Source organism: Denticeps clupeoides, chromosome 20, assembly GCF_900700375.1.
Source record: "Denticeps clupeoides chromosome 20, fDenClu1.1, whole genome shotgun sequence".
In the NCBI taxonomy this organism is placed as follows: Eukaryota; Metazoa; Chordata; class Actinopteri; order Clupeiformes; family Denticipitidae; genus Denticeps; species Denticeps clupeoides.
In genome coordinates this window covers 280980-308479 of record NC_041726.1, presented here as the reverse complement: position 1 = coordinate 308479, position 27500 = coordinate 280980, and the positions used below count along the sequence as shown (strand labels likewise).

General features: G+C 40.9%; 50 non-coding genes and 18 pseudogenes across 50 annotated transcripts; all 68 read right to left on the bottom strand.

The window, feature by feature from the left end:
• Nucleotides 1–63, bottom strand: part of LOC114770845 (uncharacterized) — a 119-nt pseudogene extending 56 nt beyond the window's left edge.
• A 144-nt stretch (nt 64–207) lies between these two features.
• On the bottom strand, nt 208–326 carry LOC114770856 (uncharacterized; annotated as a pseudogene).
• A 144-nt stretch (nt 327–470) lies between these two features.
• Nucleotides 471–589, bottom strand: LOC114770832 (uncharacterized; annotated as a pseudogene).
• A 146-nt stretch (nt 590–735) lies between these two features.
• Nucleotides 736–854, bottom strand: LOC114770853 (uncharacterized; annotated as a pseudogene).
• Nucleotides 855–998: 144 nt separating this feature from the next.
• Nucleotides 999–1117, bottom strand: LOC114770820 (5S ribosomal RNA). The gene has a single exon (XR_003743469.1). It is a non-coding gene; the product is annotated as a 5S ribosomal RNA (ribosomal RNA).
• A 144-nt stretch (nt 1118–1261) lies between these two features.
• Nucleotides 1262–1380, bottom strand: LOC114770846 (uncharacterized; annotated as a pseudogene).
• Nucleotides 1381–1524: 144 nt separating this feature from the next.
• On the bottom strand, nt 1525–1643 carry LOC114770809 (5S ribosomal RNA). The gene has a single exon (XR_003743458.1). It is a non-coding gene; the product is annotated as a 5S ribosomal RNA (ribosomal RNA).
• A 145-nt stretch (nt 1644–1788) lies between these two features.
• LOC114770796 (5S ribosomal RNA) lies at nt 1789–1907 on the bottom strand. Its single transcript, XR_003743446.1, has one exon. It is a non-coding gene; the product is annotated as a 5S ribosomal RNA (ribosomal RNA).
• A 144-nt stretch (nt 1908–2051) lies between these two features.
• Nucleotides 2052–2170, bottom strand: LOC114770817 (5S ribosomal RNA). Its single transcript, XR_003743466.1, has one exon. It is a non-coding gene; the product is annotated as a 5S ribosomal RNA (ribosomal RNA).
• Nucleotides 2171–2314: 144 nt separating this feature from the next.
• LOC114770775 (5S ribosomal RNA) lies at nt 2315–2433 on the bottom strand. The gene has a single exon (XR_003743425.1). It is a non-coding gene; the product is annotated as a 5S ribosomal RNA (ribosomal RNA).
• A 144-nt stretch (nt 2434–2577) lies between these two features.
• LOC114770829 (5S ribosomal RNA) lies at nt 2578–2697 on the bottom strand. Its single transcript, XR_003743478.1, has one exon. It is a non-coding gene; the product is annotated as a 5S ribosomal RNA (ribosomal RNA).
• A 146-nt stretch (nt 2698–2843) lies between these two features.
• On the bottom strand, nt 2844–2962 carry LOC114770772 (5S ribosomal RNA). Its single transcript, XR_003743422.1, has one exon. It is a non-coding gene; the product is annotated as a 5S ribosomal RNA (ribosomal RNA).
• Nucleotides 2963–3106: 144 nt separating this feature from the next.
• On the bottom strand, nt 3107–3225 carry LOC114770827 (5S ribosomal RNA). Its single transcript, XR_003743476.1, has one exon. It is a non-coding gene; the product is annotated as a 5S ribosomal RNA (ribosomal RNA).
• Nucleotides 3226–3369: 144 nt separating this feature from the next.
• LOC114770854 (uncharacterized) lies at nt 3370–3488 on the bottom strand (annotated as a pseudogene).
• A 144-nt stretch (nt 3489–3632) lies between these two features.
• On the bottom strand, nt 3633–3751 carry LOC114770826 (5S ribosomal RNA). The gene has a single exon (XR_003743475.1). It is a non-coding gene; the product is annotated as a 5S ribosomal RNA (ribosomal RNA).
• Nucleotides 3752–3895: 144 nt separating this feature from the next.
• LOC114770799 (5S ribosomal RNA) lies at nt 3896–4014 on the bottom strand. Its single transcript, XR_003743449.1, has one exon. It is a non-coding gene; the product is annotated as a 5S ribosomal RNA (ribosomal RNA).
• Nucleotides 4015–4153: 139 nt separating this feature from the next.
• Nucleotides 4154–4269, bottom strand: LOC114770872 (uncharacterized; annotated as a pseudogene).
• Nucleotides 4270–4412: 143 nt separating this feature from the next.
• LOC114770729 (5S ribosomal RNA) lies at nt 4413–4531 on the bottom strand. The gene has a single exon (XR_003743380.1). It is a non-coding gene; the product is annotated as a 5S ribosomal RNA (ribosomal RNA).
• A 144-nt stretch (nt 4532–4675) lies between these two features.
• Nucleotides 4676–4794, bottom strand: LOC114770795 (5S ribosomal RNA). Its single transcript, XR_003743445.1, has one exon. It is a non-coding gene; the product is annotated as a 5S ribosomal RNA (ribosomal RNA).
• Nucleotides 4795–4938: 144 nt separating this feature from the next.
• Nucleotides 4939–5057, bottom strand: LOC114770810 (5S ribosomal RNA). Its single transcript, XR_003743459.1, has one exon. It is a non-coding gene; the product is annotated as a 5S ribosomal RNA (ribosomal RNA).
• A 140-nt stretch (nt 5058–5197) lies between these two features.
• Nucleotides 5198–5316, bottom strand: LOC114770783 (5S ribosomal RNA). The gene has a single exon (XR_003743433.1). It is a non-coding gene; the product is annotated as a 5S ribosomal RNA (ribosomal RNA).
• A 144-nt stretch (nt 5317–5460) lies between these two features.
• LOC114770819 (5S ribosomal RNA) lies at nt 5461–5579 on the bottom strand. The gene has a single exon (XR_003743468.1). It is a non-coding gene; the product is annotated as a 5S ribosomal RNA (ribosomal RNA).
• A 143-nt stretch (nt 5580–5722) lies between these two features.
• On the bottom strand, nt 5723–5841 carry LOC114770816 (5S ribosomal RNA). Its single transcript, XR_003743465.1, has one exon. It is a non-coding gene; the product is annotated as a 5S ribosomal RNA (ribosomal RNA).
• Nucleotides 5842–5978: 137 nt separating this feature from the next.
• On the bottom strand, nt 5979–6097 carry LOC114770841 (uncharacterized; annotated as a pseudogene).
• A 144-nt stretch (nt 6098–6241) lies between these two features.
• Nucleotides 6242–6360, bottom strand: LOC114770818 (5S ribosomal RNA). The gene has a single exon (XR_003743467.1). It is a non-coding gene; the product is annotated as a 5S ribosomal RNA (ribosomal RNA).
• Nucleotides 6361–16147: 9787 nt separating this feature from the next.
• LOC114770798 (5S ribosomal RNA) lies at nt 16148–16266 on the bottom strand. The gene has a single exon (XR_003743448.1). It is a non-coding gene; the product is annotated as a 5S ribosomal RNA (ribosomal RNA).
• A 342-nt stretch (nt 16267–16608) lies between these two features.
• LOC114770833 (uncharacterized) lies at nt 16609–16727 on the bottom strand (annotated as a pseudogene).
• Nucleotides 16728–16870: 143 nt separating this feature from the next.
• On the bottom strand, nt 16871–16989 carry LOC114770844 (uncharacterized; annotated as a pseudogene).
• A 143-nt stretch (nt 16990–17132) lies between these two features.
• On the bottom strand, nt 17133–17251 carry LOC114770797 (5S ribosomal RNA). The gene has a single exon (XR_003743447.1). It is a non-coding gene; the product is annotated as a 5S ribosomal RNA (ribosomal RNA).
• A 144-nt stretch (nt 17252–17395) lies between these two features.
• LOC114770824 (5S ribosomal RNA) lies at nt 17396–17514 on the bottom strand. Its single transcript, XR_003743473.1, has one exon. It is a non-coding gene; the product is annotated as a 5S ribosomal RNA (ribosomal RNA).
• A 145-nt stretch (nt 17515–17659) lies between these two features.
• On the bottom strand, nt 17660–17777 carry LOC114770834 (uncharacterized; annotated as a pseudogene).
• Nucleotides 17778–17921: 144 nt separating this feature from the next.
• Nucleotides 17922–18040, bottom strand: LOC114770778 (5S ribosomal RNA). The gene has a single exon (XR_003743428.1). It is a non-coding gene; the product is annotated as a 5S ribosomal RNA (ribosomal RNA).
• Nucleotides 18041–18183: 143 nt separating this feature from the next.
• LOC114770807 (5S ribosomal RNA) lies at nt 18184–18303 on the bottom strand. Its single transcript, XR_003743456.1, has one exon. It is a non-coding gene; the product is annotated as a 5S ribosomal RNA (ribosomal RNA).
• A 144-nt stretch (nt 18304–18447) lies between these two features.
• On the bottom strand, nt 18448–18566 carry LOC114770793 (5S ribosomal RNA). Its single transcript, XR_003743443.1, has one exon. It is a non-coding gene; the product is annotated as a 5S ribosomal RNA (ribosomal RNA).
• A 143-nt stretch (nt 18567–18709) lies between these two features.
• On the bottom strand, nt 18710–18829 carry LOC114770831 (5S ribosomal RNA). Its single transcript, XR_003743479.1, has one exon. It is a non-coding gene; the product is annotated as a 5S ribosomal RNA (ribosomal RNA).
• A 142-nt stretch (nt 18830–18971) lies between these two features.
• LOC114770792 (5S ribosomal RNA) lies at nt 18972–19090 on the bottom strand. The gene has a single exon (XR_003743442.1). It is a non-coding gene; the product is annotated as a 5S ribosomal RNA (ribosomal RNA).
• A 144-nt stretch (nt 19091–19234) lies between these two features.
• LOC114770859 (uncharacterized) lies at nt 19235–19353 on the bottom strand (annotated as a pseudogene).
• Nucleotides 19354–19495: 142 nt separating this feature from the next.
• Nucleotides 19496–19614, bottom strand: LOC114770790 (5S ribosomal RNA). The gene has a single exon (XR_003743440.1). It is a non-coding gene; the product is annotated as a 5S ribosomal RNA (ribosomal RNA).
• Nucleotides 19615–19758: 144 nt separating this feature from the next.
• On the bottom strand, nt 19759–19877 carry LOC114770823 (5S ribosomal RNA). Its single transcript, XR_003743472.1, has one exon. It is a non-coding gene; the product is annotated as a 5S ribosomal RNA (ribosomal RNA).
• Nucleotides 19878–20021: 144 nt separating this feature from the next.
• On the bottom strand, nt 20022–20141 carry LOC114770835 (uncharacterized; annotated as a pseudogene).
• Nucleotides 20142–20285: 144 nt separating this feature from the next.
• On the bottom strand, nt 20286–20404 carry LOC114770839 (uncharacterized; annotated as a pseudogene).
• A 143-nt stretch (nt 20405–20547) lies between these two features.
• LOC114770763 (5S ribosomal RNA) lies at nt 20548–20666 on the bottom strand. Its single transcript, XR_003743413.1, has one exon. It is a non-coding gene; the product is annotated as a 5S ribosomal RNA (ribosomal RNA).
• Nucleotides 20667–20810: 144 nt separating this feature from the next.
• LOC114770801 (5S ribosomal RNA) lies at nt 20811–20929 on the bottom strand. Its single transcript, XR_003743451.1, has one exon. It is a non-coding gene; the product is annotated as a 5S ribosomal RNA (ribosomal RNA).
• Nucleotides 20930–21073: 144 nt separating this feature from the next.
• Nucleotides 21074–21192, bottom strand: LOC114770762 (5S ribosomal RNA). The gene has a single exon (XR_003743412.1). It is a non-coding gene; the product is annotated as a 5S ribosomal RNA (ribosomal RNA).
• A 145-nt stretch (nt 21193–21337) lies between these two features.
• LOC114770863 (uncharacterized) lies at nt 21338–21457 on the bottom strand (annotated as a pseudogene).
• Nucleotides 21458–21600: 143 nt separating this feature from the next.
• On the bottom strand, nt 21601–21719 carry LOC114770808 (5S ribosomal RNA). The gene has a single exon (XR_003743457.1). It is a non-coding gene; the product is annotated as a 5S ribosomal RNA (ribosomal RNA).
• Nucleotides 21720–21863: 144 nt separating this feature from the next.
• Nucleotides 21864–21982, bottom strand: LOC114770781 (5S ribosomal RNA). The gene has a single exon (XR_003743431.1). It is a non-coding gene; the product is annotated as a 5S ribosomal RNA (ribosomal RNA).
• A 144-nt stretch (nt 21983–22126) lies between these two features.
• On the bottom strand, nt 22127–22245 carry LOC114770800 (5S ribosomal RNA). The gene has a single exon (XR_003743450.1). It is a non-coding gene; the product is annotated as a 5S ribosomal RNA (ribosomal RNA).
• A 144-nt stretch (nt 22246–22389) lies between these two features.
• LOC114770779 (5S ribosomal RNA) lies at nt 22390–22508 on the bottom strand. Its single transcript, XR_003743429.1, has one exon. It is a non-coding gene; the product is annotated as a 5S ribosomal RNA (ribosomal RNA).
• Nucleotides 22509–22652: 144 nt separating this feature from the next.
• On the bottom strand, nt 22653–22770 carry LOC114770765 (5S ribosomal RNA). Its single transcript, XR_003743415.1, has one exon. It is a non-coding gene; the product is annotated as a 5S ribosomal RNA (ribosomal RNA).
• Nucleotides 22771–22914: 144 nt separating this feature from the next.
• On the bottom strand, nt 22915–23034 carry LOC114770838 (uncharacterized; annotated as a pseudogene).
• A 144-nt stretch (nt 23035–23178) lies between these two features.
• On the bottom strand, nt 23179–23299 carry LOC114770840 (uncharacterized; annotated as a pseudogene).
• Nucleotides 23300–23443: 144 nt separating this feature from the next.
• LOC114770761 (5S ribosomal RNA) lies at nt 23444–23562 on the bottom strand. The gene has a single exon (XR_003743411.1). It is a non-coding gene; the product is annotated as a 5S ribosomal RNA (ribosomal RNA).
• Nucleotides 23563–23706: 144 nt separating this feature from the next.
• On the bottom strand, nt 23707–23825 carry LOC114770785 (5S ribosomal RNA). The gene has a single exon (XR_003743435.1). It is a non-coding gene; the product is annotated as a 5S ribosomal RNA (ribosomal RNA).
• A 144-nt stretch (nt 23826–23969) lies between these two features.
• LOC114770806 (5S ribosomal RNA) lies at nt 23970–24089 on the bottom strand. The gene has a single exon (XR_003743455.1). It is a non-coding gene; the product is annotated as a 5S ribosomal RNA (ribosomal RNA).
• Nucleotides 24090–24233: 144 nt separating this feature from the next.
• LOC114770760 (5S ribosomal RNA) lies at nt 24234–24352 on the bottom strand. Its single transcript, XR_003743410.1, has one exon. It is a non-coding gene; the product is annotated as a 5S ribosomal RNA (ribosomal RNA).
• Nucleotides 24353–24495: 143 nt separating this feature from the next.
• Nucleotides 24496–24614, bottom strand: LOC114770774 (5S ribosomal RNA). Its single transcript, XR_003743424.1, has one exon. It is a non-coding gene; the product is annotated as a 5S ribosomal RNA (ribosomal RNA).
• Nucleotides 24615–24759: 145 nt separating this feature from the next.
• LOC114770759 (5S ribosomal RNA) lies at nt 24760–24878 on the bottom strand. The gene has a single exon (XR_003743409.1). It is a non-coding gene; the product is annotated as a 5S ribosomal RNA (ribosomal RNA).
• A 144-nt stretch (nt 24879–25022) lies between these two features.
• On the bottom strand, nt 25023–25141 carry LOC114770782 (5S ribosomal RNA). The gene has a single exon (XR_003743432.1). It is a non-coding gene; the product is annotated as a 5S ribosomal RNA (ribosomal RNA).
• A 144-nt stretch (nt 25142–25285) lies between these two features.
• Nucleotides 25286–25404, bottom strand: LOC114770803 (5S ribosomal RNA). The gene has a single exon (XR_003743453.1). It is a non-coding gene; the product is annotated as a 5S ribosomal RNA (ribosomal RNA).
• Nucleotides 25405–25548: 144 nt separating this feature from the next.
• Nucleotides 25549–25667, bottom strand: LOC114770757 (5S ribosomal RNA). The gene has a single exon (XR_003743407.1). It is a non-coding gene; the product is annotated as a 5S ribosomal RNA (ribosomal RNA).
• A 144-nt stretch (nt 25668–25811) lies between these two features.
• Nucleotides 25812–25930, bottom strand: LOC114770789 (5S ribosomal RNA). Its single transcript, XR_003743439.1, has one exon. It is a non-coding gene; the product is annotated as a 5S ribosomal RNA (ribosomal RNA).
• Nucleotides 25931–26073: 143 nt separating this feature from the next.
• LOC114770815 (5S ribosomal RNA) lies at nt 26074–26192 on the bottom strand. The gene has a single exon (XR_003743464.1). It is a non-coding gene; the product is annotated as a 5S ribosomal RNA (ribosomal RNA).
• A 144-nt stretch (nt 26193–26336) lies between these two features.
• LOC114770787 (5S ribosomal RNA) lies at nt 26337–26455 on the bottom strand. The gene has a single exon (XR_003743437.1). It is a non-coding gene; the product is annotated as a 5S ribosomal RNA (ribosomal RNA).
• Nucleotides 26456–26599: 144 nt separating this feature from the next.
• Nucleotides 26600–26718, bottom strand: LOC114770764 (5S ribosomal RNA). Its single transcript, XR_003743414.1, has one exon. It is a non-coding gene; the product is annotated as a 5S ribosomal RNA (ribosomal RNA).
• Nucleotides 26719–26862: 144 nt separating this feature from the next.
• LOC114770821 (5S ribosomal RNA) lies at nt 26863–26981 on the bottom strand. Its single transcript, XR_003743470.1, has one exon. It is a non-coding gene; the product is annotated as a 5S ribosomal RNA (ribosomal RNA).
• A 144-nt stretch (nt 26982–27125) lies between these two features.
• LOC114770788 (5S ribosomal RNA) lies at nt 27126–27244 on the bottom strand. Its single transcript, XR_003743438.1, has one exon. It is a non-coding gene; the product is annotated as a 5S ribosomal RNA (ribosomal RNA).
• Nucleotides 27245–27388: 144 nt separating this feature from the next.
• On the bottom strand, nt 27389–27500 carry LOC114770866 (uncharacterized; annotated as a pseudogene).

Below are 27500 nucleotides of genomic sequence, written 5' to 3'. Positions count from 1 at the left end.
AAGCCTTCTTAGCTTCCGAGATCAGACGAGACCGGGCGTTCTTGGGCTGGTATGGCCGTGAGCAATGTCTACTTGAAAATCTTGGACTTTAAACAACCTAGGCTTGAAAACATATCACAGAGTGAAAATACCTCTTAACTTACTTTAGAAAAAAACTAACAAAGTGATGCAAAAAAACTTCATTTTAAAAAGTTTTTCAACAGTTAAAGCTTACAGCACCTGGTATTCCCAGGAGGTCTCTCATCCAAGTACTAACCAGGGCCAAGCCTTCTTAGCTTCCGAGATGAGACGAGACCGGGCGTTCTTGGGCTGGTATGGCCGTGAGCAATGTCTACTTGAAAATCTTGGACTTTAAACAACCTAGGCTTGAAAACATATCACAGAGTGAAAATACCTCTTAACTTACTTTAGAAAAAAATTAACAAAGCGATGCAAAAAAACTTCATTTTAAAAAGTTTTTCAACAGTTAAAGCTAACAGCACCTGGTATTCCCAGGAGGTCTCCCATCCAAGTACTAACCAGGGCCAAGCCTTCTTAGCTTCCGAGATCAGATGAGACCGGGCGTTCTTGAGCTGGTATTGCCGTGAGCAATGTCTACTTGAAAATCTTGGACTTTAAACAACCTAGGCTTGAAAACATATCACAGAGTGAAAATACCTCTTAACTTACTTTAGAAAAAAAAGTAACAAAGCGATGCAAAAAAACTTCATTTTAAAAAGTTTTTTAAACAGTTAAAGCTTACAGCACCTGGTAATCCCAGGAGGTCTCCCATCCAAGTACTAAGCAGGGCCAAGCCTTCTTAGCTTCCGAGATCAGACAAGACCGGGCATTCTTTGGCTGGTATGGCCGTAAGCAATCTCTGCTTGAAAATCTTGGACTTTAAACAACCTAGGCTTGAAAACATATCACAGAGTGAATATACATCTTAACTTACTTTAGAAAAAAACTAACAAAGCGATGCAAAAAAACTTCATTTTAAAAAGTTTTTCAACAGTTAAAGCTTATAGCACCTGGTATTCCCAGGAGGTCTCCCATCCAAGTACTAACCAGGCCCAAGCCTTCTTAGCTTCCGAGATCAGACGAGACCGGGCGTTCTTGGGCTGGTATGGCCGGAAGCAATCGCTTCTTGAAAATCTTGGACTTTAAACAACCTAGGCTTGAAAACATATCACAGAGTGAAAATACCTCTTAACTTACTTTAGAAAAAAACTAACAAAGCGACGCAAAAAAACTTCATTTTAAAAAGTTTTTCAACAGTTAAAGCTTACAGCACCTGGTATTCCCAGGAGGTCGCCTTTCCAAGTACTAACCAGGCCCAAGCCTTCTTAGCTTCCAAGATCAGACTAGACCGGGCGTTCTTGGGCTGGTATGGCCGTAAGCAATCTCTGTTTGAAAATCTTGGACTTTAAACAACCTAGGCTTGAAAACATATCACAGAGTGAAAATACCTCTTAACTTAATTTAGAAAAAAACTAACAAAGCGATGCAAAAAAACTTCATTTTAAAAAGTTTTTCAACAGTTAAAGCTTACTGCACCTGGTATTCCCAGGAGGTCTCCCATCCAAGTACTAACCAGGCCCAAGCCTTCTTAGCTTCCGAGATCAGACGAGACCGGGCGTTCTTGGGCTGGTATGGCCGTATGCAATCTCTACTTGAAAATCTTGGACTTTAAACAACCTAGGCTTGAAAACATATCACAGAGTGAAAATACCTCTTAACTTACTTTAGAAAAAAACTAACAAAGCGATGCAAAAAAAACTTCATTTTAAAAAGTTTTTCAACAGTTAAAGCTTACAGCACCTGGTATTCCCAGGAGGTCTCCCATCCAAGTATTAATCAGGCCCAAGCCTTCTTAGCTTCCGAGATCAGACGAGACCGGGCGTTCTTGGGCTGGTATGGCCGTAAGCACTATCTACTTGAAAATCTTGGACTTTAAACAACCTAGGCTTGAAAACATATCACAGAGTGAAAATATCTCTTAACTTACTTTAGAGAAAAATTAACAAAGCGATGCAAAAAAACTTCATTTTAAAAAGTTTTTCAACAGTTAAAGCTTACAGCACCTGGTATTCCCAGGAGGTCTCCCATCCAAGTATTAACCAGGGCCAAGCCTTCTTAGCTTCCGAGATCAGACGAGACCGGGCGTTCTTGGGCTGGTATGGCCGTAAGCAATCTTTGCTTGAAAATCTTGGACTTTAAACAACCTAGGCTTAAAAACATATCACAGAGTGAAAATACCTCTTAACTTACTTTAGAAAAAAATTAACAAAGCGATGCAAAAAAACTTCATTTTAAAAAGTTTTTCAACAGTTTAAGCTTACAGCACCTGGTATTCCCAGAGGGTCTCCCATCCAAGTACTAACCAGGGCCAAGCCTTCTTAGCTTCCGAGATCAGACGAGACCGGGCGTTCTTAGGCTGGTATGGCCGTAAGCAATATGTACTTGAAAATCTTGGACTTTAAACAACCTAGGCTTGAAAACATATCACAGAGTGAAAATACCTCTTAACTTACTTTAGAAAAAAACTAACAAAGCGATGCAAAAAAACTTCATTTTAAAAAGTTTTTCAACAGTTAAAGCTTACAGCACCTGGTATTCCCAGGAGGTCTCCCATCCAAGTAACTAACCAGGGCCAAGCCTTCTTAGCTTCCGAGATCAGATGAGACCGGGCGTTCTTGGGCTGGTATGGCCGTAAGCAATGTATACTTGAAAATCTTGGACTTTAAACAACCTAGGCTTGAAAACTTATCACAGAGTGAAAATACCTCTTAACTTACTTTAGAAAAAAACTAAACAAAGGCGATGCAAAAAAACTTCATTTTAAAAAGTTTTTCAACAGTTAAAGCTTACAGCACCTGGTATTCCCAGGAGGTCTCCCATCCAAGTACTAACCAGGCCCAAGCCTTCTTAGCTTCCGAGATCAGACGAGACCGGGCGTTCTTTGGCTGGTATTGCCGTAAGCAATCTCTGCTTTAAAATCTTGGACTTTAAACAACCTAGGCTTGAAAACTTATCACAGAGTGAAAATACCTCTTAACTTACTTTAGAAAAAAACTAACAAAGCAATGCAAAAAAACTTCATTTTAAAAAGTTTTTCAACAGTTAAAGCTTACAGCACCTGGTATTCCCAGGAGGTCTCCCATCCAAGTACTAACCAGGCCCAAGCCTTCTTAGCTTCCGAGATATAACGAGACCGGGCGTTCTTTGGCTGGTATTGCCGTAAGCAATGTCTACTTGAAAATCTTGGACTTTAAACAACCTAGGCTTGAAAACATATCACAGAGTGAAAATACCTCTTAACTTACTTTAGAAAAAAACTAACAAAGCGATGCAAAAAAACTTCATTTTAAAAAGTTTTTCAACAGTTAAAGCTTACAGCACCTGGTATTCCCAGGAGGTCTCCCATCCATATACTAACCAGGGCCAAGCCTTCTTAGCTTCCGAGATAAGACGAGACCGGGCGTTCTTGGGCTGGCATGGCCGTAAGCAATGTCTACTTGAAAATCTTGGACTTTAAACAACCTAGGCTTGAAAACATATCACAGAGTGAAAATACCTCTTAACTTACTTTAGAAAAAAATTAACAAAGCGATGCAAAAAAAATTCATTTTAAAAAGTTTTTCAACAGTTAAAGCTTACAGCACCTGGTATTCCCAGAAGGTCTCCCATCCAAGTACTAACCAGGGCCAAGCCTTCTTAGCTTCAGAGATCAGACGAGACCGGGCGTTCTTGGGCTGGTATGGCCGTAAGCAATCTCTGCTTGAAAATCTTGGACTTTAAACAACCTAGGCTTGAAAACATATCACAGAGTGAAAATACCTCTTAACTTACTTTAGAAAAAAACTAACAAAGCGATGCAAAAAAACTTCATTTTAAAAAGTTTTTCAACAGTTAAAGCTTACAGCACCTGGTATTCCCAGAAGGTCTCCCATCCAAGTACTAACCAGGGCCAAGCCTTCTTAGCTTCCGAGATCAGACGAGACCGGGCGTTCTTGGGCTGGTATGGCCGTAAGCAATCTCTGCTTGAAAATCTTGGACTTTAAACAACCTAGGCTTGAAAACATATCACAGAGTGAAAATACATCTTAACTTACTTTAGAAAAAAAAATAACAAAGCCATGCAAAAAAAACTTCATTTTAAAAAGTTTTTCAACAGTTAAAGCTGGTATTCCCAGGAGGTCTCCCATCCAAGTACTAACCAGGGCCAAGCCTTCTTAGCTTCCGAGATCAAACGAGACCGGGCGTTCTTGGGCTGGTATGGCCGTAAGCAATGTCTACTTGAAAATGTTGGAATTTAAACAACCTAGGCTTGAAAACATATCACAGAGTAAAAATACCTCTTAACTTACTTTAGAAAAAAACAACAAAGGGATGCAAAAAAACTTCATTTTAAAAAGTTTTTCAACAGTTAAAGCTTACAGCACCTGGTATTCCCAGGAGGTCTCCCATCCAAGTACTAACCAGGCCCAAGCCTTCTTAGCTTCCGAGATCAGACGAGACCGGGTGTTCTTGGGCTGGTATGGCCGTAAGCAATCTCTGCTTGAAAATCTTGGACTTTAAACAACCTAGGCTTGAAAACATATCACAGAGTGAAAATACCTCTTAACTTACTTTAGAAAAAAACTAACAAAGCGATGCAAAAAAACTTCATTTTAAAAAGTTTTTCAACAGTTAAAGCTTACAGCACCTGGTATTCCCAGGAGGTCTCCCATCCAAGTATTAATCAGGCCCAAGCCTTCTTAGCTTCCGAGATCAGACGAGACCGGGCGTTCTTGGGCTGGTATGGCCGTAAGCACTATCTACTTGAAAATCTTGGACTTTAAACAACCTAGGCTTGAAAACATATCACAGAGTGAAAATACCTCTTAACATACTTTAGAAAAAAACTAACAAAGCGATGCAAAAAAACTTCATTTTAAAAAGTTTTTCAACAGTTAAAGGTTACAGCACCTGGTATTCCCAGGAGGTCTCCCATCCAAATACTAACCAGGCCCAAGCCTTCTTAGCTTCCGAGATCAGACGAGACCGGGCGTTCTTGGGCTGGTATGGCCGTAAGCAATGTCTACTTGAAAATCTTGGACTTTAAACAACCTAGGCTTGAAAACATATCACAGAGTGAAAATACCTCTTAACTTTTAAAAAAAACTAACAAAGCGATGCAAAAAAACTTCATTTTAAAAAGTTTTTATACAGTTAAAGCTTACAGCACCTGGTATTCTCAGGAGGTCTCCCATCCAAGTACTAACCAGGCCCAAGCCTTCTTAGCTTTCGAGATCAGACGAGACCGGGCGTTCTTGGGCTGGTATGGCCGTAAGCAATGTCTACTTGAAAATCTTGGACTTTAAACAACCTAGGCTTGAAAACATATCACAGAGTGAAAATACCTCTTAACTTACTTTAGAAAAAAACCAACAAAGCGATGCAAAAAAAATTCATTTTAAAAAGTTTTTCAACAGTTAAAGCTTACAGCACCTGGTATTCCCAGGAGGTCTCCCATCCAAGTACTAACCAGGCCCAAGCCTTCCTAGCTTCCAAGATCAGACGAGACCGGGCGTTCTTGGGCTGGTATGGCTGTAAGCAATCTCTGTTTGAAAATCTTGGACTTTAAACAACCTAGGCTTGAAAACATATCACAGAGTGAAAATACCTCTTAACTTACTTTAGAAAAAAACTAAAAAGCGATGCAAAAAAACTTCATTTAAAAAAGTTTTTCAACAGTTAAAGCTTACAGCACCTGGTATTCCCAGGACGTCTCCAATCCAAGTACTAACCAGGGCCAAGCCTTCTTAGCTTCCGAGATCAGACGAGACCGGGCGTTCTTGGGCTGGTATGGCCGTAAGCAATCTCTGCTTGAAAATCTTGGACTTTTAACAACCTAGACATGAAAACATATCACAGAGTGAAAATACCTCTTAACTTACTTTAGAAAAAAACTAACAAAGCGATGCAATAAAACTTCATTTTAAAAAGTTTTTCAACAGTTAAAGCACCTGGTATTCCCAGGAGGTCTCCCATCCAAGTACTAACCAGGCCCAAGCCTTCTTAGCTTCCGAGATCAGACGAGACCGGGCGTTCTTGGGCTGGTATGGCCGTAAGCAATGTCTACTTGAAAATCTTGGACTTTATACAACCTAGGCTTGAAAACATATCACAGAGTGAAAATACCTCTTAACTTACTTTAGAAAAAAACTAAAAAAGCGATGTAAAAAAACTTCATTTTAAAAAGTTTTTCAACAGTTAAAGCTTACAGCACCTGGTATTCCCAGGAGGTCTCCCATCCAAGTACTAACCAGGCCCAAGCCTTCCTAGCTTCCAAGATCAGACGAGACCGGGCGTTCTTGGGCTGGTATGGCTGTAAGCAATCTCTTTTTGAAAATCTTGGACTTTAAACAACTGTTAGGTTTATCTGTCAGTATAACATTTACTAAACAAAGAGAAGAAAGACACAAAGCATTTGAGTCCGTTTTACTTGCAAGGAGAGCGAATGGAAGTCACGCCTTACAACAGGCTTCCAAAAGCTCTGGCGTCCTTCATCGCATCTCCTTCTTTTATTTGGTAGGTTCATTAGGGTTCACATAAAATCACACCATATTAGTTAATAATTGTGTATTACACGTAGTCTTATGCATTGATCTTTGGTCGAGTCATGGTGACATGGTGACATGTTCATCTTCGTCTGTAGATTCTTCAGGTGATTGGACTCTGGTTCATCATGGTCTGCTTGTTGTTGGTCCTCAGGTCGCGGTCATGCAGTCCTGCAAACTTAAAACCTTTGCTTTGAGGTTTGTTAATGATTAAGAGTTGTCAGTAATATTCCAAGGATTAATACATATTCGTGCTTAAAGGATATGAATAAAAGAAGTAATTACATGATAACATATATACATTTTTCCAACATTTCCCTCCTGTTTATCATGTTATTTACTCTTTTGTTAGCTTCCCTAATAATCTCTTCCTTTAGGATTTTCAACTATTAGTTCATACAATGAGAAATACATTTACACACAAAAGGTCAGTCGTCTTTTTCTTGTAGAGGACTCTCTTGAAAAAGTTGAGTTAGCTTGAAGTCACTAAAATCATAGCTCCCGTAAAATTCTTCATTTTCCAAAAGTGGGTACGCCTGTGTAGGCTCAACATCCCTTGGTGATAAGGCGGTAGTGATGAGACGGTTCACAAGACTGCGTAGACAGGGAATACAACAACATCCACACAATGTCAGAATTGCTGCAAATACAGCCATTGAAACTAAAACAGATTGAACTAGAGCTCTGTATTTCCCAAATACTTTCATCCAGGAATCCCACATGGTCGTTTCCACTCCCGAATGCTCCTTCATCTTCCGGTTGAGGGTGCGTAGGCCGTCAATGGCCATTGTCAGACTGCCTCCTGCAGCTGTGTTGTTTGGTATGAAAGAACAACATTGCTCTCCAAACATTCCACAAACCCCATTTTTTTCCGCTAGGAGCATATCAAGAGCAATCCTGTTCTGAAAAGTCATGAGGGAGGTAGTAGATAATTGCTCATGCACGGCCTCAAAACCGTCTTGTGTCCAATTACCTAATTTCTGTACATTGTAATGGATGTAATTGATTCTGTCCACGTTCTTGTTAATCGTACACCACCAACACAAGGCTGATTCAAATCCTGCTGCTACTTGATTTGCCAACTTATATTCATCAGGAACCCCCCTGGGAACCCCAATTGCGTCTATGTACGTTGGGTCAGTTAACTTCTCCCAGGGTGCAAGTGATCGCTTTGTTCTGTGCCAATCTGCAGGTACCAAGCTATCCAATTTCGTTAAAAGGTCACTTATAGTGGTTGGAAATATTGAGACAGGTAGTAAAAGGGTTACTAATGCACACAGTCCTTTGGTGTCTGAGGGCAATCGATCGTATAACTTATTTTCCCCACACCACCACCATATGTCGCTTCGAGATTGTGGGGTAAAGATAGGCCCAACAGGTATTATTGTAAGACACCAATCTCTTGGTGTCCCTTCCCCGAGTAGTTCCTTTCTTCCCGTTATATTAATACATGTAAAATTTCCTTGTGCTACTTTACTGGAGAAAACAGGTTTCCAACTTTCTGGTCCTGTTAGAGGATATGTTAAATCCCACTTTTTGCAACGATTGTCTGGATATGTTTTGTTCATTACTTCTACAACACATTCATCCGTTATAACTGCGGGTATTACTTGTAATAATGGTCGTGGTCCCAAGCAAACTACACAGTCTTGTTGAGTGGCATTAGCTGCTTGTTCTGCTAGGAGAAGCCAATTATTGTATTTACCAGTTATTCCTGTTGTTACTCTAAACCACTCATCAGAAGGTTGACTTTCATCCAATACTCTAACTAGTATACCTTTGTCACTTAAATTTTGGATTGTTTCAGTTTTATTTGATTTAGGTTCTAGTAGTTGACATATTCGAAATGGAAAATAAGGTGGATTAGTAGTATAAGGCCATAAAAGAAATACCCAACATTTTTCTCCTCTCTCTTGTTGATCGGTATGGTACATTTCAGGGGTGTTTGGTGGCCACAAGTCCAATTTGGTAAGATTGATGTATATTTCAAATGCAAGACCTTGAGTGGAGGGATTGGTCATCACAAAAGAGATTATTTGTCTATGGTGTATCGCAGCAGGGTTAGTAGTCCACGTTTTCCAATCAAAACCCACTGGGTCCGCTACCAAAGAGTCCCACTTTAATTTATTAGTTATATACCATGGATATGGTAGATAATTGCTCGCTTTGTGTCCCTTATGGTTAAGGACAGTAATTGGTATTGTGGCCACCGAAACAGTATTAGCTCTTACACACACTGTTGGTATAGTACGAAGGTGTAATGCTTCTATCCCATTGCCAGTATCATTGCATCGGTCGGAGTCAAATATGTGTCTGGACGTTCCTTTTGGTGCAGCTCTCGCCCTCCTGGGTATAGCCCCCTGTTGTTTCTCTATACCTTTTTTCCACATTACCACCCATACTGTTGCTATGAACATTACACAAAGTATTATCAAGCCCGTTCTTTGACATGGTTTATAGCCCTTATAATTCATTTCTGCCAACCTTTTCCCCTTACTGCCTCTTCTAGGATTGGTGTCTGTAAAGTGTTCTTCACTGACTTTCGGGTCTACCCAGATTCTATACATCTGAGTCCACCCTATTATCAGACTTTTGCTCACCTTTCCCGTCGGCAGGGTTTGCAGAAATGACCTTTTTACAATGTGACTGATGTATCCAAGTACCCCTCTCTGTTATTTTAACAGCCGTCGGTGTCGTCAGGATCACTTGGTAGGGCCCTTCCCACTTCGGTGAGTGCCAATGCTTCCGTTTTATGCTCTTTACTAGCACCCAGTCTCCGGGCTCCACCTGTAGGGGTTCCTGCTGAGAAATAGGGAGTTTGTCATCAGGAGTACTTTGTTTCTGTGTTTCTAACATTTTTCTCATGTAGTCCACTAGTGTCATGTCTTCCTCTGTTTCCCATTGGTTTTGAAAGTAAGGTAATCTATATGGTCTTCCAAACAGGGTTTCATAAGGGGTTAAACCAGTTGTGCTAGTAATATTGATGTATAGTTTTACTAACTCTAAACATTGTGTCCATGGTCGATGTGTTTCTTCCATACACTTTTTTAGTCTATTTTTTATAGTTCCATTCATTCGTTCCACTAATCCTGCACTCTGTGGATGATAACTACAGTGATTTTTCAAATTAATGTAAAACATTTTTCCTATATTAGTTACCATCTGATTTACAAAATGAGTCCCGTTATCGCTGTATATTTTTTCAGGTATTCCATAGCGTGGAATAATATCTTTACATAAGGCTTTTGCTACTGTCAATGCATCTGGATGTTTGGTTGGAAATAGTTCTATCCATTTAGAGAATGCATCTATAATGACTAAACAGTATTCCTTTCCTTCACTTTTACTGAGTTGGATAAAATCCATGTGTATTGTTTGGAATGGGTATTGTGGTTTTGGAAACTGCCCACGTTTTGGTCTTAAATTACCTTGGCTGTTATGTTTAGCACAGATCAAACATGCTCTACAAAAGTTTTTTGAATATAGGTTAAACCCATATGTGGTGAAATTTTTTTGTACCAGTCCTACCATCCCTCCTGTTGAGACATGTGATTGCCCATGGCTCAATATTGCAGCCCATTTATACATATTCTTTGGTAGGATTGGTTTCCCCCGGGGTCACACATAAATTTTGTTTTGTTTTGTAGCCCCATGCTTTATCCATGTGTCTATCTCATGTGGTGTGCTTTGTTGTTGCATGTCAATGAGAATGTCAGAAGTTATCAGTTGGTCTTGGTCTGTAAACAAAACTTGTATACTTTGTTCAGCGGCTTGTTTCGCTATGTGGTCAGCGAAGGCATTACCGAGTGAAATTGTGTCTTTGGAATTTGTGTGTGCTGCACATTTACATACAGCTAATGTAGCAGGTAGATGGACAGCTTTTAACAATTCTTTTAGTAATTGAGCGTGAGTCACTGGTTTCCCAGTAGATGTGACCATTCCTCGGTTATGCCAATACTGAGCAAATGTGTGAACTGTAGCAAATGCATATCGACTGTCAGTATAAATGGTGACATCTTTCCCTTTCATTAATTTACATGCCTCAGTCAGAGCGACAATCTCGGCAGCTTGTGCTGAAAAAGTTGATGGCAAGTGTCCAGCTTTAAGTACGGTGTCTATTGTTACTACAGCATAACCCGTTAGTGTTTTACCCAAATCATTTTTCCTTGAAGAGCCATCAACGAACACTACCTCTCCCTGAGACAAAGGTTGGTCGCTTAAATCTAACCTAGATTTAGCTGTGTGTTCTGCTAGTGCTTGGCAGTCGTGTTGCTCTCCATCATCAGGTAAGGGTAGCAATGTGGCTGGGTTCAATGTGGTGCATCGTTCGATGGTGAGGTGTGGCTGTGACAGCAGCGTGGCCATGCAGGAGAGGTGCCTTGCAGGTGATAAAAAGATCATGTTAGTTTGCAGTAGTAAAGCCGCTACTGCGTGTGGGACCTTAAGGGTCAATGGGTGGAATAGAACTATTCCGGCACTGACTTCTACTGCCATTGACGCTGCTATCACCGCTCTCACACAATGTGGTAATGCGCAAGCTACATTATCTAATTTGGAAGAAAAATAAGCTATTGGTCTCAATTTATCTCCATGTTGTTGACTTAAAACAGAAGTCATGTACTTGTCTTTGCAGTCCACCATCTGTATAAACGGTTTACTATAATTTGGCAAGGCTAAAGCTAAACTGGAGGTCAGTGCTTGTTTAATATCACAAAAAGCTTTCTCTGCATCTGACGTCCAGTTCAGTGGTGATGTCATTTTTAGGTCTTCAGAGTAAATTAAAGCTGTGAGTGGGGAAGTAATTTCCGCGTAGTTTGGAACCCAACTTCTACAATAATTGGTCAAGCCTAAGAATGACATCATTTGTTTCTTAGTAATTGGTTTTGGCGCCTGTAGGACTGCTGTTTTCCGTTCTTCTAGAATAGTTCTGCCACCTGCACTAAGGTGGTGGCCTAGATATTTGACCTGTGGTTTCCATAATTGTAGTTTGTTTTTACTGACTTTGTGCCCCTCCTGAGCTAGGTGTTTAAAAAGGGCCACAGTGTCTTCTTTGCATATTTCTAGACTCGGAGAAGCCACTAATATATCGTCAACATAGAGTAGTATTTGACTTCCCCCAGGTGGTTGAAATTTGGACATGCTAGCATGCATGGCTTGTGAATATATAGTAGGGCTTTCGCAGTAGCCCTGGGGAAGTCTAGTGTAGGTGTATCGTTTCCCCCTGAATGTGAAAGCAAACCAAAATTGGCTGTCTTTGTCTATGGGAATGGAGAAAAAGGCATTACTAATGTCAACCACAGTAAATATTTGTGCATCTGATCTTAAAGAATTCAGCAATGTGTGTGGGTCAGGAACACATGGAGCCCGTTGTGTTACTGCAGCATTTACTGCCTGCAGATCCTGTACCATCCTCCATCCCGTTGAAGGAGCTTGCTTTTTCACTGGGAATATTGGTGTGTTGCAGGGGGAATCGTCACATTCTATAATAACCCCTGCTCGTTGTAAATCATGTATTACTGGTGTTATGCCTTCTAGTGCATCAGGTTTAAGTGGATATTGTCGTATGCAGGGTCGATATTCTGTTTTGGGTCTGATTTGTACTGGCAATATTCCTTTTATCAGTCCAACATCAGACGGTCCTTGTGACCACAATGATTGAGGTACTTGAGCTAGTTGTGATTCATCTTCTTCAGTTAGTAGAAGATGTCACTGGTGTCCGGAGTCTATACGTACTCCAGCCTTGGTCTGTATTGTCCAATACAGCCATTTCCTAGTCAAGCCTGTGTGAGCGCTATGTTCCAATTGGTCGCCCATGTCTGTCCAATCCGTTGCACTGTCACCTTCTTGAACTATGTTACCCAACGACTTCCAACCCCTCTCCTTGTTTTTATACAATGAGATGTGAGGTGGGTACCATCCCCGGAGCATGGCTCTGAGTGGGGTGGGTAAGGTGACCTCTGCCACCACGTTACCTTGCCCGTCCGAGTAAACGCAAGAAATTGTTATGGTTGTTGGGGTGAGTTGTGACAGTTTCTTTTCATATGTTGGATCAGGCCCAGGAGTGTTTTTGTACCACATGGTGACGTGTAGTTCATCAGAGGGCATGGGTTCCACATCTGTCATGATTGGTTGACAGTGTCCCACTTGTCCTCCTACCTTTAGCAATTCAGTTCCCACCTTATGAGGTTCTTGGTCAGATATGTCGAGTGTGTAGTAAAAATTTGGAACGCGTCTTCCTTCTAGGGGGAAAAGGTCACCTCGTTGTAGCTCGGCTCTGCGTTTGATGACCAGTCTCCCCCCAGGAGTGGAGACGAGCGCCAAACCTAGATTGAGTAAGCCATCTCTTCCCAACAAATTAACAGGACATTCTGGCATAAAAAGGATGGACATTTTGCATGATATACCTTTAGGATCTCTTACCCAAACTGGTTTAGAAGCAGTGACTACAGTTTTACCCCCATTAGCTGATCGTACAATTACTACCTCATCACTTAGTTCACTATAGGGTATGTGTTCCTTACATGTAGTTCTGCATGCTCCAGAGTCACAGAGGAATGTGATTTCTTTCCCATTTACCATTAAGACTATTTCTAGTCTTTCTTGACTTAAAGAAAAAATTTCTTCCAAATTTAAATCCACATGAGTTTCATCCTCTGTGGACTTTGGACCATGCAGTTTCTGTTCCAGTCATGCTGTGTTATCTTTTGGCCCTGAACGACAGTCTTTGGCAATATGCCCAGGCTTCCCGCAAGACCAGCAGCCTGCTCCCCATTGGTTACGTGGTGTCCACCCTCGTCCCTGGATACCTCCTCTCCTTCCTACTCTGCCCTTTTGGAAGTGTCCTCTCTGTCTCCCTCTACCTCGGCTGTCCTGGTAAAATGTTTCCGCGTCAGTCCCGATACTTCCCCAAAAGGTGTCCGGTTTCTTTGTAAGTTTATCTTTTACTTTTTTAGTTCTTATTAATTTGTCGATGTGAACGGCGTGATCAATGTACTCATCCAAGCTCCTAGTGGGCATTCCTATCATATGTTTATCTACCCAACTGCGCACACAGTCTTTTGATCCATTATGCAAAGCATTTTTTAATTGCTGATGGTACACACCCCCATCAGCCCCGTCATCTCTAAGACCGCTATGCAGTTTAAAAACAGCTTCCATTCTTAGTTTATAATCCTCAAACTTCTCATTCTCCTCTTGTTTAACTCTCCCAATTTCAGTGTAATTTGCTCTCTTTCTGTACCTTTCCCGTATTCTTCCCAATAAGTCATTTGTTTTATTTCTCAATTCTGTGTCATCGTGTTTTAGAAGGTCTCCTGTAACCCTTAAAGGAGACCAGTTACCTTTTACATGGTGCCAATCGTGTCCCATTGCTTGCATATATATCTGCTGTACCTCTCTCCCATTTAAGTGATAAGAATGTCTTATTCCTTCCATATCTTCTTCGAATTTTTGCATATCCTCCTTATAGGAAGTGACGCCCTCCACCACTCTTTTTATATCGTCCTGCGTCCAGGTCCGATATACCAAGAGGGTTGTAGACTGTTCACCTGAGTCCACATTAGGGTTGGCCACCTCTATAAGGGGATATTGATTTGCTTCAGTTACTGCCAATTTTTGCGGTTCGGAGGAATTATCAAACACTTCACCCCATTTTTTAGACCAATTTTGTACTTTCCCCCGAGATCTAGTATTTGGCGTGGGAGTGCTACCGTTAGGGTCATAAGCAGGGGGATTTTCCAATTTGTCTAAATTAGGATATATATGTGGGATTGCAGGAGCAGAGGGAAGGTGCGGCAAATTCATCGCCCCTTCTGCTTCTGCTCCTTCTTTATAAGCTTCGCTCACCCCTCCCTTACGGCTCCCTCTGATTACTGACTCATCGTCCTCCGTGCGATGAAACAGAATGGTGTTATCAGTTTTTTCAACAGTGAGTCCCCCCTCCTCCTTGCTCTTTGCTCCAGCCTGCCTGCCTTTTCTCTCTCCCTCTTCTCTTTTCCCAGCTATTTTAATCCAATGCATTAAAGCTTCAACCCCTTCTTTCTTCATTTGCTTTTCCTTATTCTTACATCCCAGTTTAATGGCTCCCAGTAACTCTATTAAACTTTTTACCCTCAGTTGCCCGTCGAATTTATATTTCGTTATCCATTTATTTAACGGTTCGACGTAAGCCTTATTTACTTGCTCTACATACTTCCAGTCCTTACATTTTAGTTTCTCTTTTGGTTCAGGTTTACTGGACCCCTTACCCATTTTTAAGTAAAATTTCGACCAGTGTGTACGTCGTACCTAGGGTAACCTAAGACACTGGTAACTGATCACAGGACAGTGTATAAAAATTCCTCTCGTGGTGTTTTCCACTTCGACCCCAAATGCTTTGGGGTGGGAAAAACCTTGCGTTTGCTTCCACGAGAGGCCACTGTTTACCCCCTGTGAGTTTTATATGGAGTGTCAATCAAGTGACTTTCACTCCCTCTCATTCACACATTCACACCTGCGCGCACGCTCATACACCTGTATGAGTATTATTGAACGTTCTTTTTACAAGCAGAGGAGTCCGCTTCCCCACAGAATTTAACTGCCACCCGGCAGAGGAGTCTGCACCTCCCCACGGAACTTAAAAACTGCCCTTTTACCTGCCAGAGTCTAGAATACCCAGGGTTTTGCTTAAGTAACCTCTTGTTACCCCAGTTACCTCTTGTAACTTCTTATTATGTAACCTCTTGTTACCAAATCATTCATACCATTTTAAATAAGAGTCAACTTACCCCGTGTCTTCTCTCAATTTCAGGATCCCGTTCAACCTACGGATCCCAGCCGACAGTCGGTTTCTCCCAGTCCCAAAAAGGGTCTTTCTGACCGTGGCCACGGTTTTCCTGGTGATTTTCCGCTCCGTCTGCTGGTGATCTTTCGGTATCTTGGGATCCGGCTCGAAGGACCAATTAAATGTTAGGTTTATCTGTCAGTATAACATTTACTAAACAAAGAGAAGAAAGACACAAAGCATTTGAGTCCGTTTTACTTGCAAGGAGAGCGAATGGAAGTCACGCCTTACAACAGGCTTCCAAAAGCTCTGGCGTCCTTCATCGCATCTCCTTCTTTTATTTGGTAGGTTCATTAGGGTTCACATAAAATCACACCATATTAGTTAATAATTGTGTATTACACGTAGTCTTATGCATTGATCTTTGGTCGAGTCATGGTGACATGGTGACATGTTCATCTTCGTCTGTAGATTCTTCAGGTGATTGGACTCTGGTTCATCATGGTCTGCTTGTTGTTGGTCCTCAGGTCGCGGTCATGCAGTCCTGCAAACTTAAAACCTTTGCTTTGAGGTTTGTTAATGATTAAGAGTTGTCAGTAATATTCCAAGGATTAATACATATTCGTGCTTAAAGGATATGAATAAAAGAAGTAATTACATGATAACATATATACATTTTTCCAACAACAACCTAGGCTTGAAAACATATCACAGAGTGAAAATACCTCTTAACTTACTTTAGAAAAAAAAATAACAAAGCGATGCAAAAAAACTTCATTTTAAAAAGTTTTTTAACAGTTAAAGCTTACAGCACCTGGTATTCCCAGGAGGTCTCCCATCCAAGTACTATCCAGGCCCAAGCCTTTTTAGCTTCCAAGATCAGACGAGACCGGGCGTTCTTGGGCTGGTATGGCCGTAAGCAATGTCTACTTGAAAATCTTGGACTTTAAACAGGGGTGGTAGTAGCCTAGTGGGTAACACACTCGCCTATGAACCAGAAGACCCGGGTTCGAATCCCACTTACTACCATCGTGTCCCTGAGCAAGACACTTAACCCTAAGTTGCTCCAGGGAGACTGTCCCTGTAACTACTGATTGTAAGTCGCTCTGGATAAGGGCGTCTGATAAATGCTGTAAATGTAAATGTAAACAACCTAGGCTTGAAAACATATCACAGAGTGAAAATACCTCTTAACTTACTGTAGAAAAAAACGAACAAAGCGATGCAAAAAAACTTCATTTTAAAAAGTTTTTCAACAGTTAAAGCTTACAGCACCTGGTATTCCCAGGAGGTCTCCCATCCAAGTACTAACACGGCCCAAGCCTTCTTAGCTTCCAAGATCCAACGAGACCGGGCGTTCTTGGGCTGGTATGGCCGTAAGCAATGTCTACTTGAAAATCTTGGACTTTAAACAACCTAGGCTTGAAAACATATCACAGAGTGAAAATACCTCTTAACTTACTTTAGAAAAAAATTAACAAAGCGATGCAAAAAAACTTCATTTAAAAAAGTTTTTCAACAGTTAAGCTTACAGCACCTGGTATTCCCAGGAGGTCTCCCATCCAAGTACTAACCAGGCCCAAGCCTTCCTAGCTTCCGAGATCAGACGAGACCAGGCGTTCTTGGGCTGTTATGGCCATAAGCAATGTCTACTTAAAAATCTTGGACTTTAAACAACCTAGGCTTGAAAACATATCACAGAGTGAAAATACCTCTTAACTTACTTTAAAAAAAACTAACAAAGCGATGCAAAAAAACTTCATTTTAAAAAGTTTTTTTACAGTTAAAGCTTACAGCACCTGGTATTCCCAGGAGGTCTCCCATCCAAGTACTAACCAGGCCCAAGCCTTCTTAGCTTCCAAGATCAGACGAGACCGGGCGTTCTTGGGCTGGTATGGCCATAAGCAATCTCTGTTTGAAAATCTTGGACTTTAAACAACCTAAGCTTGAAAACATATCACAGAGTGAAAATACCTCTTAACTTACTTCAGAAAAAAACTAACAAAGTGATGCAAAAAAACTTCATTTTAAAAAGTTTTTCAACAGTTAAAGCTTACAGCACCTGGTATTCCCAGGAGGTCTCCCATCCAAGTACTAACCAGGCCCAAGCCTTCTTAGCTTCCGAGATCAGACGAGACCAGGCGTTCTTGGGCTGTTATGGCCATAAGCAATGACTACTTGAAAATCTTGGACTTTAAACAACCTAGGCTTGAAAACATATCACAGAGTGAAAATACCTCTTAACTTACTTTAGAAAAAAACTAACAAAGCGATGCAAAAAAACCTTCATTTTAAAAAGTTTTTTAACAGTTAAAGCTTACAGCACCTGGTATTCTCAGGAGGTCTCCCATTCAAGTACTAACCAGGCCCAAGCCTTCTTAGCTTCCAAGATCAGACGAGACCGGGCGCTCTTGGCTGGTATGGCCATAAGCAATCTCTGCTTGAAAATCTTGGACTTTAAACAACCTAAGCTTGAAAACATATCACAGAGTGAAAATACCTCTTAACTTACTTTAGAAAAAAACTAACAAAGCGATGCAAAAAAACTTCATTTTAAAAAGTTTTTTAACAGTTAAAGCTTACAGCACCTGGTATTCCCAGGAGGTCTCCCATCCAAGTACTAACCAGGCCCAAGCCTTCTTAGCTTCCAAGATCAGACGAGACCGGGCGTTCTTGGGCTGGTATGGCCGTAAGCAATCTCTGCTTGAAAATCTTGGACTTTAAACAACCTAGCTTGAAAACATATCACAGAGTGAAAATACCTCTTAACTTACTTTAGAAAAAAACTAACAAAGCGATGCAAAAAAACTTCATTTTAAAAAGTTTTTCAACAGTTAAAGCTTACAGCACCTGGTATTCCCAGGAGGTCTCCCATCCAAGTACTAACCACGGCCCAAGCCTTCTTAGCTTCCGAGATCAGACGAGACCGGGCGTTCTTGGGCTGGTATGGCCGTAAGCTATGTCTACTTGAAAATCTTGGACTTTAAACAACCTAGGCTTGAAAACATATCACAGAGTGAAAATACCTCTTAACTTACTTTAGAAAAAAACTAACAAAGCGATGCAAAAAAACTTCATTTTAAAAAGTTTTTCAACAGTTAAAGCTTACAGCACCTGGTATTCCCAGGAGGTCTCCCATCCAAGTACTAACCAGGGCCAAGCCTTCTTAGCTTCCGAGATCAGACGAGACCGGGCGTTCTTGGGCTGGTATGGCCGTAAGCAATCTATGCTTGAAAATCTTGGACTTTAAACAACCTAGGCTTGAAAACATATCACAGAGTGAAAATACCTCTTAACTTACTTTAGAAAAAAACTAACAAAGTGATGCAAAAAAACTTCATTTTAAAAAGTTTTTAACAGTTAAAGCTTACAGCACCTGGTATTCCCGAGGAGGTCTCCCATCCAAGTACTAACCAGGCCCAAGCCTTCTTAGCTTCCAAGATCAGACGAGACCGGGCGTTCTTGGGCTGGTATGGCCGTAAGCAATGTCTACTTGAAAATCTTGGACTTTAAACAACCTAGGCTTGAAAACATATCACAGAGTGAAAATACCTCTTAACTTACTTTAGAAAAAACTAACAAAGCGATGCAAAATAACTTCATTTAAATAAGTTTTTCAACAGTTAAGCTTACAGCACCTGGTATTCCCAGGAGGTCTCCCATCCAAGTACTAACCAGGGCCAAGCCTTCTTAGCTTCCGAGATCAGACGAGACCGGGCGTTCTTGGGCTGGTATGGCCGTAAGCAATATCTGCTTGAAAATCTTGGACTTTAAACAACCTAGGCTTGAAAACATATCACACAGTGAAAATACCATATAACTTACTTTAGAAAAAAACTAACAAAGCGATGCAAAAAAACTTCATTTAAAAAAGTTTTTCAACAGTTAAAGCTTACAGCACCTGGTATTCCAAGGAGGTCTCCCATCCAAGTAGTAACCAGGCCCAAGCCTTCTTAGCTTCCAAGATCAGACGAGACCAGACGTTCTTGGGCTGTTATGGCCGTAAACAATGTCTACTTGAAAATCTTGGACTTTAAACAACCTAGGCTTGAAAACATATCACAGAGTGAAAATACCTCTTAAATTACTTTAAAAAAAATTAACAAAGCGATGCAAAAAAACTTCATTTAAATAAGTTTTTCAACAGTTAAGCTTACAGCACCTGGTATTCCCAGGAGGTCTCCCATCCAAGTACTAACCAGGGCCAAGCCTTCTTAGCTTCCGAGATCAGACGAGACCGGGCGTTCTTGGGCTGGTATGGCCGTAAGCAATGTCTACTTGAAAATCTTGGACTTTAAACAACCTAGGCTTGAAAACATTTCACAGAGTGAAAGTACCTCTTAACTTACTTTAGAAAAAAACTAACAAAGCGATGCAAAAAAACTTCATTTTAAAAAGTTTTTCAACAGTTAAAGCTTACAGCACCTGGTATTCCCAGGAGGTCTCCCATCCAAGTACTAACACGGCCCAAGCCTTCTTAGCTTCCGAGATCAGACGAGACCAGGCGTTCTTGGGCTGGTATGGCCATAAGCAATGTCTACTTGAAAATCTTGGACTTTAAACAACCTAGGCTTGAAAACATATCACAGAGTGAAAATACCTCTTAACTTACTTTAGAAAAAAACTAACAAAGCGATGCAAAAAAACTTCATTTTAAAAAGTTTTTCAACAGTTAAAGCTTACAGCACCTGGTATTCCCAGGAGGTCTCCCATCCAAGTACTAACACGGCCCAAGCCTTCTTAGCTTCCGAGATCAGACGAGACCTGGGTGTTCTTGGGCTGGTATGGCCGTAAGCAATCTCTGCTTGAAAATCTTGGACTTTAAACAACCTAAGCTTGAAAACATATCACAGAGTGAAAATACCTCTTAACTTACTTTAGAAAAAAACTAACAAAGTGATGCAAAAAAACTTCATTTTAAAAAGTTTTTCAACAGTTAAAGCTTACAGCACCTGGTATTCCCAGGAGGTCTCCCATCCAAGTACTAACGCGGCCCAAGCCTTCTTAGCTTCCGAGATCAGACGAGACCGGTCGTTCTTGGGCTGGTATTGCCGTAAGCAATGTCTACTTGAAAATCTTGGACCTTAAACAACCTAGGCTTGAAAACATATCACAGAGTGAAAATACCTCTTAACTTACTTTAGAAAAAACTAACAAAGCGATGCAAAAAAACTTTATTTTAAAAAGTTTTTCAACAGTTAAAGCTTACAGCACCTGGTATTCCCAGGAGGTCTCCCATCCAAGTACTAACCAGGCCCAAGCCTTCTTAGCTTCCGAGATCAGACGAGACCGGGCGTTCTTGGGCTGGTATGGCCGTAAGCAATCATCTGCTTGAAAATCTTGGACATTAAACAACCTAGGCTTGAAAACATATCACAGAGTGAAAATACCACTTAACTTACTTTAGAAAAAACTAACAAAGAGATGCAAAAAAACTTCATTTAAAAAAGTTTTTCAACAGTTAAAGCTTACAGCACCTGGAATTCCCAGGAGGTCTCCCATCCAAGTACTAACCAGGGCCAAGCCTTCTTAGCTTCCGAGGTCAGACGAGACCGGGCGTTCTTGGGCTGGTATGGCCGTAAGCAATATCTGCTTGAAAATCTTGGACTTTAAACAACCTAGGCTTGAAAACATATCACAGAGTGAAAATACCACTTAACATACTTTAGAAAAACACTAACAAAGCGATGCAAAAAAACTTCATTTTAAAAAGTTTTTCAACAGTTAAAGCTTACAGCACCTGGTATTCCCAGGAGGTCTCCCATCCAAGTACTAACCAGGCCCAAGCCTTCTTAGCTTCCGAGATCAGACGAGACCGGGCGTTCTTGGGCTGGTATGGCCGTAAGCAATGTGTACTTGAAAATCTTGGACTTTAAGCAACCTAGGCTTGAAAGCATATCACAGAGTGAAAATACCTCTTAACTTACTTTAGAAAAAAACTAACAAAGCGATGCAAAAAAAACTTCATTTTAAAAAGTTTTTCAACAGTTAAAGCTTAAAGGACCTGGTATTCCCAGGAGGTCTCCCATCCAAGTACTAACAAGGGGCCAAGCCTTCTTAGCTTCCGAGATCAGACGAGACCGGGCGTTCTTAGGCTGGTATGGCAGTAAGCAATCTCTGCTTGAAAATCTTGGACTTTAAACAACCTAGGCTTGAAAACATATCACAGAGTGAAAATACCTCTTAACTTACTTCAGAAAAAAACTAACAAAGCAATGCAAAAAAACTTCATTTTAAAAGTTTTTCAACAGTTAAAGCTTACAGCACCTGGTATTCCCAGGAGGTCTCCCATCCAAGTACTAACCAGGCCCAAGCCTTCTTAGATTCCGAGATCAGACGAGACCGGGCGTTCTTGGGCTGGTATTGCCGTAAGCAATGTCTACTTGAAAATCTTGGACTTTAAACAACCTAGGCTTGAAAACATATCAAAGAGTGAAAATACCTCTTAACTTACTTTAGAAAAAAACTAACAAAGCGATGCAAAAAAACTTCATTTTAAAAAGTTTTTCAACAGTCAAAGCTTACAGCACCTGGTATTCCCAGGAGGTCTCCCATCCAAGTACTAACCAGGCCCAAGCCTTCTTAGCTTCCGAGATCAGACGAGACCGGGCGTTCTTGGCCTGGTATGGCCGTAAGCAGTCTCTGCTTGAAAATCTTGGACTTTAAACAACCTAGGCTTGAAAACATATCACAGAGTGAAAATACCTCTTAACTTACTTTAGAAAAAAACTAACAAAGCGATGCAAAAAAACTTCATTTTAAAAAGTTTTTCAACAGTTAAAGCTTACAGCACCTGGTATTCCCAGGAGGTCTCCCATGCAAGTACTAACCAGGCCCAAGCCTTCTTAGCTTCCAAGATCAGACGAGACCGGGCGTTCTTGGGCTGGTATGGCCGTAAGCAATCTCTGTTTGAAAATCTTGGACTTTAAACAACCTAGGCTTGAAAACATATCACAGAGTGAAAATACCTCTTAACTTACTTTAGAAAAAAATTAACAAAGCGATGCAAAAAAACTTCATTTTAAAAAGTTTTTCAACAGTTAAAGCTTACAGCACCTGGTATTCCCAGGAGGTCTCCCATCCAAGTACTAACCAGGCCCAAGCCTTCTTAGCTTCCGAGATCAGACGAGACCGGGCGTTCTTGGCCTGGTATGGCCGTAAGCAGTCTCTGCTTGAAAATCTTGGACTTTAAACAACCTAGGCTTGAAAACATATCACAGAGTGAAAATACCTCTTAACTTACTTTAGAAAAAAACTAACAAAGCGATGCAAAAAAACTTCATTTTAAAAAGTTTTTCAACAGTTAAAGCTTACAGCACCTGGTTTCCCAGGAGGTCTCCCATCCAAGTACTAACCAGGCCCAAGCCTTCTTAGCTTCCGAGATCAGACGAGACCGGGCGTTCTTGGGCTGGTATGGCCGTAAGCAATCTCTGCTTGAAAATCTTGGACTTTAAACAACCTAGGCTTGAAAACATATCACAGAGTGAAAATACCTCTTAACTTACTTTAGAAAAAAACTAACAAAGCGATGCAAAAAAACTTCATTTTAAAAAGTTTTTCAACAGTTAAAGCTTACAGCACCTGGTATTCCCAGGAGGTCTCCCATGCCAAGTACTAACCAGGCCCAAGCCTTCTTAGCTTCCGAGATCAGACGAGACCGGGCGTTCTTGGGCTGGTATGGACGTAAGCAATCTCTGCTTGAAAATCTTGCACTTTAAACAACCTAGGCTTGAAAACATATCACAGAGTGAAAATACCTCTTAACTTACTTTAGAAAAAAACTAACAAAGCGATGCAAAAAAACTTCATTTTAAAAAGTTTTTCAACAGTTAAAGCTTACAGCACCTGGTATTCCCAGGAGGTCTCCCATCCAAGTACTAACCAGGCCCAAGCCTTCTTAGCTTCCGAGATCAGACGAGACCAGAGCGTTCTTGGGCTGGTATGGCCAGTAAGCAATGTCTAGCTTGAAAATCTTGGACTTTAAACAACCTAGGCTTGAAAACATATCACAGAGTGAAAATACCTCTTAACTTACTTAGAAAAAAACTAACAAAGCGATGCAAAAAAACTTCATTTTAAAAAGTTTTTCAACAGTTAAAGCTTACAGCACCTGGTATTCCCAGGAGGTCTCCCATCCAAGTACTAACCAGGCCCAAGCCTTCTTAGCTTCCGAGATCAGACGAGACCGGGCGTTCTTGGGCTGGTATGGCCGTAAGCAATCTCTGCTTGAAAATCTTGGACTTTAAACAACCTAGGCTTGAAAACATATCACAGAGTGAAAATACCTCTTAACTTACTTTAGAAAAAAACTAACAAAGCTGATGCAAAAAAACTTCATTTTAAAAAGTTTTTCAACAGTTAAGCTTACAGCACCTGGTATTCCCAGGAGGTCTCCCATCCAAGTACTAACCAGGCCCAAGCCTTCTTAGCTTCCGAGATCAGACAAGACCGGGCGTTCTTGGGCTGGTATGGCCGTAAGCAACATCTGCTTGAAAATCTTGGACATTAAACAACCTAGGCTTGAAAACATATCACAGAGTGAAAATACCTCTTAACTTACTTTAGAAAAAAACTAACAAAGCGATGCAAAAAAACTTCATTTAAAAAAGTTTTTCAACAGTTAAAGCTTACAGCACCTGGTATTCCCAGGAGGTCTCCCATCCAAGTACTAACCAGGCCCAAGCCTTCTTAGCTTCCGAGATCAGACGAGACCAGGGCGTTCTTGGGCTGGTATGGCCGTAAGCAATATCTGCTTGAAAATCTTGGACTTTAAACAACCTAGGCTTGAAAACATATCACAGAGTGAAAATACCTCTTAACTTACTTTAGAAAAAAACTAACAAAGCGATGCAAAAAAACTTCATTTTAAAAAGTTTTTCAACAGTTAAAGCTTACAGCACCTGGTATTCCCAGGAGGTCTCCCATCCAAGTACTAACCAGGCCCAAGCCTTCTTAGCTTCCGAGATCAGACGAGACCGGGCGTTCTTGGGCTGGTATGGCCGTAAGCAATGTCTACTTGAAAATCTTGGACTTAAACAACCTAGGCTTGAAAACATATCACAGAGTGAAAATACCTCTTAACTTACTTAGAAAAAAACTAACAAAGCGATGCAAAAAAAACTTCATTTTAAAAAGTTTTTCAACAGTTAAAGCTTACAGCACCTGGTATTCCCAGGAGGTCTCCCATGCAAGTACTAACCAGGCCCAAGCCTTCTTAGCTTCCGAGATCAGACGAGACCGGGCGTTCTTGGGCTGGTATGGCCGTAAGCAATCTCTGCTTGAAAATCTTGGACTTTAAACAACCTAGGCTTGAAAACATATCACAGAGTGAAAATACCTCTTAACTTACTTTAGAAAAAAACTTAACAAAGCGATGCAAAAAAACTTCATTTTAAAAAGTTTTTCAACAGTTAAAGCTTACAGCACCTGGTATTCCCAGGAGGTCTCCCATCCAAGTACTAACCAGGCCCAAGCCTTCTTAGCTTCCGAGATCAGACGAGACCGGGCGTTCTTGGGCTGGTATGGCCGTAAGCAAGTCTCTGCTTGAAAATCTTGGACTTTAAACAACCTAGGCTTGAAAACATATCACAGAGTGAAAATACCTCTTAACTTACTTTAGAAAAAAACTAACAAAGTGATGCAAAAAAACTTCATTTTAAAAAGTTTTTCAACAGTTAAGCTTATAGCACCTGGTATTCCCAGGAGGTCTCCCATCCAAGTACTAACCAGGCCCAAGCCTTCTTAGCTTCCGAGATCAGACGAGACCGGGCGTTCTTGGGCTGGTATGGCCGTAAGCAACATCTGCTTGAAAATCTTGGACATTAAACAACCTAGGCTTGAAAACATATCACAGGGTGAAAATACCACTTAACTTACTTTAGAAAAAAACTAACAAAGCGATGCAAAAAAACTTCATTTAAAAAAGTTTTTCAACAGTTAAAGCTTACAGCACCTGGTATTCCCAGTAGGTTTCCCATCCAAGTACTAACCAGGCCCAAGCCTTCTTAGCTTCTGAGATCAGACGAGACCAGGCGTTCTTGGGCTGGTATGGCCGTAAACAATATCTGCTTGAAAATCTTGGACTTTAAACAACCTAGGCTTGAAAACATATCACAGAGTGAAAATACCATATAACTTACTTTAGAAAAAAACTAACAAAGCAATGCAAAAAAACTTCATTTTAAAAAGTTTTTCAACAGTTAAAGCTTACAGCACCTGGTATTCCCAGGAGGTCTCCCATCCAAGTACTAACCAGGCCCAAGCCTTCTTAGCTTCCGAGATCAGACGAGACCGGGCGTTCTTGGGCTGGTATGGCCGTAAGCAATGTCTACTTGAAAATCTTGGACTATAAACAACCTAGGCTTGAAAACATTTCACAGAGTGAAAATACCTCTTAACTTACTTTAGAAAAAAACTAACAAAGCGATGCAAAAAAACTTCATTTTAAAAAGTTTTTCAACAGTTAAAGCTTACAGCACCTGGTATTCCCAGGAGGTCTCCCATCCAAGTACTAACCAGGGCCAAGCCTTCTTAGCTTCCGAGATCAGACGAGACCGGGCGTTCTTGGGCTGGTATGGCCGTAAGCAATCTCTGCTTGAAAATCTTGGACTTTAAACAACCTAGGCTTGAAAACATATCACAGAGTGAAAATACCTCTTAACTTACTTTAGAAAAAAACTAACAAAGTGATGCAAAAAAACTTCATTTTAAAAAGTTTTTCAACAGTTAAGCTTATAGCACCTGGTATTCCCAGGAGGTCTCCCATCCAAGTACTAACCAGGGCCAAGCCTTCTTAGCTTCCGAGATCAGACGAGACCGGGCGTTCTTGGGCTGGTATGGCCGTAAGCAACATCTGCTTGAAAATCTTGGACATTAAACAACCTAGGCTTGAAAACATATCACAGGGTGAAAATACCACTTAACTTACTTTAGAAAAAAACTAACAAAGCGATGCAAAAAAACTTCATTTAAAAAAGTTTTTCAACAGTTAAAGCTTACAGCACCTGGTATTCCCAGTAGGTTTCCCATCCAAGTACTAACCAGGCCCAAGCCTTCTTAGCTTCCGAGATCAGACGAGACCGGGCGTTCTTGGGCTGGTATGGCCGTAAGCAATATCTGCTTGAAAATCTTGGACTTTAAACAACCTAGGCTTGAAAACATATCACAGAGTGAAAATACCATATAACTTACTTTAGAAAAAAACTAACAAAGCGATGCAAAAAAACTTCATTTTAAAAAGTTTTTCAACAGTTAAAGCTTACAGCACCTGGTATTCCCAGGAGGTCTCCCATCCAAGTACTAACCAGGCCCAAGCCTTCTTAGCTTCCGAGATCAGACGAGACCGGGCGTTCTTGGGCTGGTATGGCTGTAAGCAATGTCTACTTAAAAATCTTGGACTATAAACAACCTAGGCTTGAAAACATTTCACAGAGTGAAAATACCTCTTAACTTACTTTAGAAAAAAACTAACAAAGCGATGCAAAAAAACTTCATTTTAAAAAGTTTTTCAACAGTTAAAGCTTACAGCACCTGGTATTCCCAGGAGGTCTCCCATCCAAGTACTAACCAGGGCCAAGCCTTCTTAGCTTCCGAGATCAGACGAGACCGGGCGTTCTTGGGCTGGTATGGACGTAAGCAATCACTGTTTGAAAATCTTGCACTTTAAACAACCTAGGCTTGAAAACATATCACAGAGTGAAAATACCTCTTAACTTACTTTAGAAAAAAACTAACAAAGCGATGCAAAAAAACTTCATTTAAAAAAGTTTTTCAACAGTTAAAGCTTACAGCACCTGGTATTCCCAGGAGGTCTCCCATCCAAGTACTAACCAGGGCCAAGCCTTCTTAGCTTCCGAGATCAGACGAGACCGGGCGTTCTTGGGCTGGTATGGCCGTAAGCAATCTCTGCTTGAAAATCTTGGACTTTAAACAACCTAGGCTTGAAAACATATCACAGGGTGAAAATACCTCTTAACTTACTTTAGAAAAAAACTAACAAAGCGATGCAAAAAAACTTCATTTTAAAAAGTTTTTCAACAGTTAAAGCTTACAGCACCTGGTATTCCCAGGAGGTCTCCCATCCAAGTACTAACCAGGGCCAAGCCTTCTTAGCTTCCGAGATCAGACGAGACCGGCGTTCTTGGGCTGGTATGGAC